Below are 7,592 nucleotides of genomic sequence, written 5' to 3' on the forward strand. Positions count from 1 at the left end.
GAAAGAATGTACCCCAATAGAATAAAGGCTATAGGTGACAAACTCACAGCTAACATCACACTCAGTGGAGGAACAAGAAAAGGATACCTGATTTCTCACCATTTCTGTCCAACATAGTACTGGAAGTCCTAGCCAGAACAGTTAGGTGAGAGAAAAAATAAAAGGCATCCAAATTAGAACAGAAGAACTTAAGTTGTCTCTGCAGACAACATGATCTTATGTATAGAAAACCCTAAGTCCTTCACCAGAAAACTGTTAGAATTAATAAACAAATTCAGTAAAATTATAGGATAGAAATTCAAAATACAAAAATCAGTAGAGTTTCTATGTAGTGCAATGAAGTATCTGAAAAAGAAATTTTTTAAAATCCTATTTACAGATAGCAGCAGCGAGGGGCTCGCTGAGGTGCTTGGATTCTCGTAGATGTGCTGGGATTTAACCATCATGTCAAGCAAAAGAGCAAACACCAAGACCACCAAGAAGTGCCCTCAGCACACAACATCCAATGTGTTTGCTGTGTTTGACCAGTCACAGATTCAGGAGTTCAAAGAGGCCTTCAACATGATTGGTCAGAACAGAGATGGTTTCATCGACAAGGAAGATTTGCAGGATATGCTTGCTTCATCTGGGAAGAGTCCAGCTGATGGGTATCTGGATGCCATGATGAATGAGGCTCCAGGCCCCATCAGTTTCACCGTGTTCCTCACCATGTTTGGTGAGAAGTTAAATGGCACAGATCCTGAAGATGTCATCAGAAATGCTTTTGCTTGCTTTGATGAAGGAGCAACTGGCACCATTCAGGAAGATTACCTGTGAGAGCTGCTGACAACCATGGGGGATGGGTTCATGGACGAGGAAGTGGATGAGCTGTATAGAGAAGATCCTATTGACAAAAAGGGAAATTTCAATTACATTGAGTTCACATGCACCCTAAAACATGGAGCAAAAGACAAAGATGACTGAAATAACTTCAAGTTCCAGCCAAACATTCCTTGTTGCCACTTTGGGTATTTCTGAGATTTTCTCTTGCATGCCCTTAGCTTTACAGCTTTTGCATTTCCTGTTGTATTTATTCTCAGCCATTTGGGGCACATGTATCTTTATACTCAGACTGGAAGCAGGACTTTCTATTAATATCATTTTCAGAATAGAAAATAGGGTAATTGGCAGGGCGAGGTGGCTCATGGCTATAATCCCAGCACTTTGGGAAGCCAAGGCAGGTGCATCACGAGGTCAGGAGTTCAAGACCAGCCTGACCAACATGGTGAAACCTGGTCTCTACTAAAAATACAAAAATTAGCCAGCATGGTGGTGCACACCTGTAATCCCAGCTACCTGGGAGGCTGAGGCAGAAGAACCGCTTGAACCCAGGAGGTAGAGGTTGCAGTGAGCTGAAATTGTGCCACTGCACTCCAGCCTGGGCGACAGAGCGAGACTCCATCTCAAAAAAAAAAAAAAAGAAGCCAGGCGTAGTGGCTCACGCCTGTAATCCCAGCACTTTGGGAGGCCGAGGCAGGTGGATCCCAAGGTCAGGAATTCAAGACCAACCTGACCAACATGGTGAAACCCCATCTCTTCTAAAAATACAAAAATTAGCCGGGTGTGGTGGCATGGGCCTGTAATCCCAGCTACTCAGGAGGCTGAGGCAGGAGAACTGCTTGAACTTTGGAGGCGGAGGTTGCAGTGAGCTGAGATCGCGCCACTGCACTCTAGCCTGGGCGATAGAGCAAGACTCCATCTCAAAAAAAAAAAAAAAGAAAGAAAAAAGAAAAAGAAAATAGGGTAATTAAACCTACCAGCCCCTCTCCCCCAATAACTGTGATCTATACAGAGTCAATATATTTTTTCAGAGAAAGTTATTTGTTCATTTTTTTCTGAACCATAATTAAACTTTATGATAAAATTAAAAAAAAATTTAATCCTATTTACAATAGCTACCAAAAAATTTAAACAGGGATAAATTTAACCAAGGAGGCAAAAGACTTATACACTGAAAATTATAAAACATTGATGAAAGAAATCGAGGAAGACACAAATAAATGGAAAAATATCCCAAGTTTATGGAAAGGAAGAATTAATATTGTTAAAATGTCTATACTATCCAAAGTGATCTACAGATTCAATGCAATTTCTATCAAAATACCAATGACATTTGTTCACAAAAATAGAAAAAAAATCCTAGAATTTATATAAAGCCACAAAAGTCCCCAAATAGCCAAAGCAATCTTGAGCAAAAAGAACAAAGCTAGAGGCATCATACTACCTGACTTTAAAATACACTACAGGCTGCTGTTCTGGGCATGCTGCCTATGGGGTAGTCTTGCTTCACAAGGAGCAGTAAAATATATTTTAAAATAAATAAAATAAAATACAGTACAAATCTATAGTAATCAATACAGCATGGTACTAGCACAAAAATAGACACAGAGTCCAATGAAACAGAATAGAGAGTCCAGAAATATTAATAAATCCACCTGTTTATGGTCAATCGATCTTCCACAAAGGTGCCAAGAACACACAATGGGGAAGGGAAAATCTCTTCAATAAATTGTGTTGGGACAATTTATTGTGTATGAGAACAACCTGGCCAACATAGTGAAACCCCGTCTCTACTAAAAATACAAAAATTAGCCAGATGTGGTGGTGCATGCCTGTATTCCCAGCTACTCAGGAGGCTGAGGCAGGAGAATCACTTGAACCCAGGAGGCGGAGGTTGCAGTGAGCCAAGATCATGCCACTACACTCCAGCCTGGGCAACAGAGCGAGCCTTTGTCTCAAAACAAACAAACAAACAAACAAAAACCAAAATATAAGGAATGCTGTCTTAATCTCTCTGTGTTGCTATAAAGGAATACCTGAGGCTGGGTAATTTACAAAGGAAAGAGGTTTATTTGGCTCATGGTTCTGCAGGCTGTACCGGAAGCATGGCATTGGCATCTGCATCTGAGGGCTCAGGAAGCTTACAATCATGGCAGAGGGGAAGGGGAGCCTGTGTGTGCAGAGATCACATAGTGAGAGAGAGAGAAAACAAGAGAGAGGGAGGAGGAGGTGCCAGGCTGTTTTCAACAACCAGTTCTCTTGGGAACTAAGAGTGAGAACTCAGTCACTTGAGAATGGCATCCAGCCATTCAAGAGAGACCCCTCATGACCCAAATACCTCCCACCAGGCCCCACCTCCAACAATGGAGATCATATTTCAACATACGACTTGGCAGAGCCAAACTATAGGAAACTCAAACAACTCAACAGGAAAAAACAAATAACCTGGTTTTTTAAATGGGCAAAGGATCTGAATAGACATTTCTCAAAAGAAGACATACAATGAATGGCCAATAGGTTTATGAAAAAATGCTCAAAATTACTAGTCATCAAAGAAATGCTAATTAAAACCACAAAGAGATATCACCTCACACCTGTTAGAATGACTCTTATCAAAAAGACAAATGATAACAAGTATTGGAGACTGGAGAAAAGGGAACCTTTGCACACTGTTAGTGGGAATGTGACTTTGTATAGCTCTTACAGGAAGCAGTATGGAGGTCCTTCAAATAATTAAAAATAGAACTATCATAGGATCCAGCAATCCCGCCACTGGGTGTATATACAAAGGAAATGAAATCAGTATATTGAAGAGATATCTGCACTCCCATGTTCATTGCAGCATTAATCACAATATCCAAGATGTGGAATCAACCTAAATGTCCATGAATAAATGAAAGGATAGAGAAAATATGGTACAGTCATCTCCTAGTATCCATAGGACCTTCCTCAGATACTAAAATCCGTACATGCTCAAGTCCCTTACATAAAATGGTGTGGTATTTGCATATAACCTATGCACATCCTCCTGCACACTTTACATCATCTCTAGATTACTTATAACTCCTAATACATGTAAATGTTCTGTAAATGGTTATTATATTGTCTTATTTAGGAAACAGTGACTAAAAGTCTGTACGTGTTCTATACAGATGCAACTATTCATTTTTTCTCAAATATTTCAATTCATAGTTGGTTGAATCCATAGATGCAGAACTCACAGATATGAAGGGTCAACTGCATATATACACAATGGAATAATATCCAGCCTGAAAAAAGAAGGAAATTATGTCAACAAGATGGATGGAATTGGGGGATATTGTGTTAAGTGAAATAAACTAGGCACAGAAAAACAAACACCACATAATCTCACTTATATGTGGAACCTAAAAATGTTGAGCTCATAAAAGCAGGAAAAGAATGGTGGGTCCTAGGGGTTGAGAGTAGGGCTGAGATAGTGGTCAAACAGTACAAAATTTCAGTTAGATAGGAGAAATAAATTCAAAAGATCTACTATACAACATGGTCATTATAGGTAAGAAGAATGCATTCTTGAAAATTGCTAAGAGAGTAGATTTTAAGTGTTCTCACCATAAAAAAGTATGTGAAGTAATGCATATGTTAATTAGCTCGACTTAGCCATTCTACAATGTATACATATTTCAAAACAACATATTGTACGCAACAAATATATACTCTAAAAATGAATAAAAATAAGTAAGTGGGCCAGGCACAGTGGCTCACGCCTGTAATCCCAGCACTTTGGGAGGCCAAGGCAAGTGGATCACTTGAGGTCAGGAATTCGAGACCAGCCTGGCCAATATGGTGAAACCCCATCTCTACTAAAAATACAAAATTAGCCAGGCGTGGTGGCACACGCCTGTAGTCCCAGCCACTTGGGAGGCTGAGGCAGAAGAATTGCTTGAACCAGGGAGGCAGAGGTTGCAGTGAGCTGAGATCGTGCTACCACACTGCAGCCATCTCAAAAACAAAAAAAAATATGCATCTGAAGTTGAAAACCACTGCGCTAAATCACTTATAAGGCCTATATAGCTGTAAGCTTCTATCATTCTTTTTTTTTTTTTTTTTTGAGATGGAGTCTCATTCTGTTGCCCAGGCTGGAGTGTAGTGGTGCAATCTCGGCCCACTGCAACTTCTGCCTCTCGGGTTCAAGTGATTCTTGTGCCTCAGCCTCCCGAGTAGCTGGGACTACAGCTGCATGCCACCATGCCCGGCTAATTTTTGTATTTTTAGTAGAGACAGGGTTTCACCATGTTGGCCAGGATTGTCTAGAATTCCTGACCTCAAGTGATCTGCCCACCTCGGCCTCCCAAAGTGCTGGGATTACAGACATGAGCCACCACGCCCAGCCACTTCTATGATTCTAATAGGCCATGTAAAATATTGTATTGACATAATCAAGAAAGATATCTTAGCATTCCATGCAACTAGTTAAATGAAACAGCTTAATTGCCATCATTCATGGATTTAAATATTCACATATGTATTGCATGCATATTACAATTTGACACAAGAACTATACTGGGGATCTGATGGTGAGCAGGACAGATGTGGTCTCCTCTCATAGAACCAACAATCTCCTGGAAGAAGAGTTAAATAAACACACCCCAGTGTTTCTATGCTGGAGATTGTTAGGATAAATGGGAGTACATAGAAGGGGCATCCTCAGTAAATCTTAAATTGTATTATTCAAATTCTCTAAATAAAAATCAAAACATCCTTCTGTATGGTTGGTATTCTATTTACCTGGTCTAGCAGCTTATGATAATGCAACATGTGCCAAAAAGAAAAGCTAGAGATTTGAAAATTTCGGGTTTGTGTTTGCTGTCTGTTTGTACACACAAATAAATGCTCAAGTTGACACTGGACATCTGTGTAGACCCAAAACAAAAGCAAGAATGAAATTCCCTCCTTTCACCCCCTTCCTACCCAGAAGGCCCTTTTAGAGACATTGCATTGCTTGTATAAAATTTAGACTTTCATTTACTATCTGCTTGAACTCAGAATAGCAATAAGACGGAACCTATCTCAAGGATTCAACTAATGATGCATGCCATTTCATTTAAATAATAAATGGACCACATTCTGATGTTCTGGCTCTTTGGAGAAATTATCAACACTGTGATTTACATAGAAATAGACACGATTTGAAATCAAAAGAAAATCTTCACTCACAGAACAGCTCTTGCATTAGGTAATTTTTGCTGAAATAAGCTTTTTTTTTTTTTCTAAAAATCTAAGAAGGATAAAATCATGCGATTGTTAAACCAAATTAATTCCATTTTAATTTTCTAAAGCAATGGGTCACAGTTAAAGTATTGGGGGACCGACATTAACTCTTTCAAGTAATATATACTGCAGTGGTCTTGAATAGTATCCTAGCAACCTAGAAATGTTCAGGAAATTTCCAATAGAATATATAATGAATGCCAGCATCGCCACATGAGGATCAGTGCTGTTGTATTAACTTTGCATTATATAACTGACACATGAGGTATATATAGACAAAAGATCGGAGTTCCCCAGCAGTGAAGACACGCAACTTTCCATAAACACGGGCTTCCCTCCTTCAGCCATAGCATGGACCGTGTGCCACTCTGCCTGGTGCAGTACTATCCATGGACTAGGTAAGAAAGGACAGCCACTCAGGTCTCGTGGTGCCAGGGGCTCTGTGGCTTCCTTCTCAATCAAACAAGTGCACGGTCTTTCTGCCACTAACTTCAGGCAATGAGAACTTTTTATATGAAGAGTGTTGTTGTCAGTTCACTCCCCAATCCACTCTTGCTATGTTCTCTCAGGCACTCTGATTTTTCCCCATATACTCTGGTGTCAATTCCAACTCACCCCATGTATAAAACAAAGTGGGTTTTATTTTATTTTAATGTCTTATCATCCTACCAAATTCAACATGCCCAGAATTGAGCCCAACAGCTTCCCTGGGACCTCTGTACTTCCCAGACAATCAGCTCTCTCTCCTTATTTTTAGTGTCTGACACCAGTAGACACCATCCTCTTCCTCATCATTCTTACTAGAAAGCTTGGCGTTGTTTTGCACTTTTTCCTCTGCTTAACACTTTACTTCCAAGCCCCAGTGAGCTCTGCCATCTCTTCCTCTTCATTCCAGTTCCTCCCACCCTGCCTCAGCCCTTTGTGGTTTTGTGTCTCAATAACCTAAGAACCTCTTCCTAGTCTCCTTTGCCTCCCACATTACCCTTAAGCCATCCGGACTACGTTCTGTCGCTAGACAAGTTTTCCTAGTCAGCCTCTCCTGTTTTTAGGAACTCCCAGTGCTTCCCTACCAACGAATGCACTGCTGAGGATAACAATAATAGTGATGACAAGTGATGACAGCAACAACCTCTACCACGTCTGAGCACTTCTGTACCAGGCCTGGGACAGACACTTTATACACACACCATCACAGATTTTTACAAAAGCCGCACGGAGTAGCTATGATCATCCCTAGTTCACAGGGAAGGAAACAGAGCATCGGAGCGTTTAAATGACTTGCCCAAGATTCCACATGGACAAGGCAGAGTTCCAAGTCCAAGTCTAACCCCATACTGTATGTGTTATGCCATGTTGCTTTCAAAAAGCTTGGATTTCCAGTTTGGTTCAAATGTGAGCAGAACCTTCTGATCTAAACTTATTGCTTACTGCTCTCTGACAGGCACCTACTACTTAGGAAGGTCCAGTGTGCGTCCCTCGAATGCTGTCCTCCCTAACTTTGCCTTAGTGTTACGCCTTACCCC

At 40.6% G+C, this 7,592-nt stretch overlaps 1 pseudogene; it reads left to right on the top strand.

The window, feature by feature from the left end:
- The first annotated feature begins 316 nt into the window (after positions 1-316).
- LOC100437066 (myosin regulatory light polypeptide 9-like) lies at positions 317-1,159 on the top strand (annotated as a pseudogene).
- The last annotated feature ends 6,433 nt before the right edge of the window (positions 1,160-7,592 follow it).

Source organism: Pongo abelii, chromosome 7 (assembly GCF_028885655.2).
Source record: "Pongo abelii isolate AG06213 chromosome 7, NHGRI_mPonAbe1-v2.0_pri, whole genome shotgun sequence".
In the NCBI taxonomy this organism is placed as follows: domain Eukaryota; kingdom Metazoa; phylum Chordata; class Mammalia; order Primates; family Hominidae; genus Pongo; species Pongo abelii.